Source organism: Arachis ipaensis, chromosome B10 (genome assembly GCF_000816755.2).
Source record: "Arachis ipaensis cultivar K30076 chromosome B10, Araip1.1, whole genome shotgun sequence".
Classification (NCBI taxonomy): domain Eukaryota; kingdom Viridiplantae; phylum Streptophyta; class Magnoliopsida; order Fabales; family Fabaceae; genus Arachis; species Arachis ipaensis.
Genome location: NC_029794.2, coordinates 802,040 through 804,704, shown reverse-complemented (window position 1 = coordinate 804,704; position 2,665 = coordinate 802,040).

Sequence of the window (2,665 nt, the reverse complement as noted above, 5' to 3'; positions counted from 1 at the left end):
TGAAATGTTAAAATTTAATTAAAGTTTTTACATCAAAATAAATTTATTTTTTCAGAAATGAAATTAGTGTTATTTCATTAATCATCTCCAATGTAAAATAAAATTTAAAATCATTTTATTCTATTTCAACAACCGACCCCACAATTAATTTCAAACTATATTTTCAGCATGCAGCCTTTTAAATCAATGTTACAGTTACGGCATGGAAGTTGCATTGTAGTTTCTTATTTCTGTTCACGCGTAGAGATGGATGGCATATACATCATGAACCAGCAGGAAGTTTCTTTTTCTTTTTCCCCCAAAGAAGACTCAAGTCAATTTGTGACCCCGTAAAAGGATAAGAACCAGGAAATTACATTGCATAGATAGGTTTTAAGAAGTCAAGAAGACCAAATTAATGTTATTTCTTCCCCTTTTTTTTCTTTTTTCAAAAGAAGCCGTGTATTTTTTTGGTTTAATTTTGCTTTTGATGTATACTGCATTTTTTTTTAAATTTTGTACTATATCCAACTTTGAGAAAAATGCTTATCTTTTCTCTCTTTATAGATCAAATTCGAAATCATTAAAAAGAAAAGAGACTTATCCGTATTAAAAATCTCATCCAACTAAAGTCTCAACAACAACAGTAGTGGAGTGAAAAATATTAGTAAACTTGGATTAAACACCAGGAGGAATCTACTAAGTCCTAATAAATTATTGTATGCTGTAAATTTTAGAATTAACTATCAAAATAAATAATATTTAAAAGATTTTGATGCTGCCAAAAATAATTTTAAAAGACACAAATAATAAAATAACCAATAAAAGATTATTAAATTTGGCAAAAATAACTAATTCTCAATTATTGTCTACCAAAATGTTTGGGATTTTAATTTAGTAGTTTATTCATAAATTTTATCAATTAAATGTTAAATGTCAACATCTTACTTTTATATATATAATTTTTTCATCAAATTTAGAATTATTTTGATATGGCAGTATAAAATTTTACATTTTTATGTACATTAAAATTTTAAAAATTAAAAAAATATGACTATTAGATTACGTATCTATATATTGATTTCTGAATTTTATGAAATTCAGTAAGTTTAATTTTTATGATATATGACTTAATTCAATAATTGTTAGATTGATAAAATTCATCGAACATAAAAAAAATATTCAATAATTATATATAGTTTAGATCCTTCAATCGAATCTCTCAGTCTCTCTTCTATCCATCATTATAGTGCCAGATTGAACTACTTTTCACCCATTTCTTGTCACCTATTAGCATTCTATATATTGTGGTTTGAAATTTCCGCGAATGTGTGCCAAGCTGAGCATGCAAGTTGCCTAATGAACTTAACATTTTATTTGTCAGAGTTAATACTCAAAGTAGTCCTTAAACTTACAGTTAAGTTTCAATATCGTCTCTAAATTTAAAATTGTTCCTGAACTTAACAATATTCGTCCCTGAGATACTTTTCGATAACAGAATAATGACGTGATTAGACAGAGACCACGCTAAAAATTATGCTACACATGTAAAATGCCGTTTTATTTTTGGCGCTAAAATAGAATATAAACGACATCTTTTAAGATATTTTGAGGGATTTTAACTCCAACATGTTAAAATCCCTCAACATACCCTAAACGTACAATGTCGTTTATGTTCTATTTGGACGCAAAAAATAAAACAATGATATTTTACTAGTCCAACTAGACCTCTATCCAAGCACACGTCATCATTTCGTTATATATAGAAAAGTATTTTAGGGACAATTAATGTTAAATTCAGAGATAAATTTAAAATAATTTTAAATTCAAAAACAACATTAAAACCCAACTGCAAATTTAAAGACAGCATTGAATATTAACTCTTTATTTCTCTTCTCCTTCAAAAAGCAAATGCAATGTACAGAAATACTTTCTAATTACTTATCCAAATCACTTAATTTATCATAGAATAAAAATATGAACCAAAAACCTTGAAAGCTAATAAAAATTTCTAAAAGTAGATGAGATTTTTATTTTATTCTATTTATATTGACATCTTATTAATGTATTGCATTATAAATCTAATAGAACACCTTAAAAGTTTTCCATAAACAAAAGTCTAAGTGCAATTACCCAGTAAAAAGAGAAAAAAACACTACAATTACAATACTCTATAAGGGTGAGGGTTTATTGGACTGGCCATAGTTGGGCCAAGGGGTGGATAACAAATGCACTCAAAGATTAGGCTATACTATTGGGCTAGGCCCAATCTCATCTATCTAAAGGAACCGATTATTGGTTTGAGTTCAGTGGACCCTGCCAGTTTGTTGTTTGTCCAATATCGCAGTAAATTGTAGCTCATTTTCTTCTAAAAAAAAAAAGAATATCTTAAGTTCTTAACACTTTTCTTTGTTTTATGACCAGTGAATAATATTTTGTTTCTAAACATTTATTTTTTAAAATACCGACCCAAATATTATTCAATTTCTCTCTCTTTATTATAGTTAGAATCTCGATTTAACCCTCTTAAAATTTTTTAATATTACGATTTTAAATAAATCAATTGATTTTACAAAATTTATATATATTATATATAACGATTTTAGGGTTTAAATTTTGTTAAGATTTTATGTTTTACGTACTTAATTTATTTTTTGGATTTCATGTCAAATTTTGATTTTTTCTA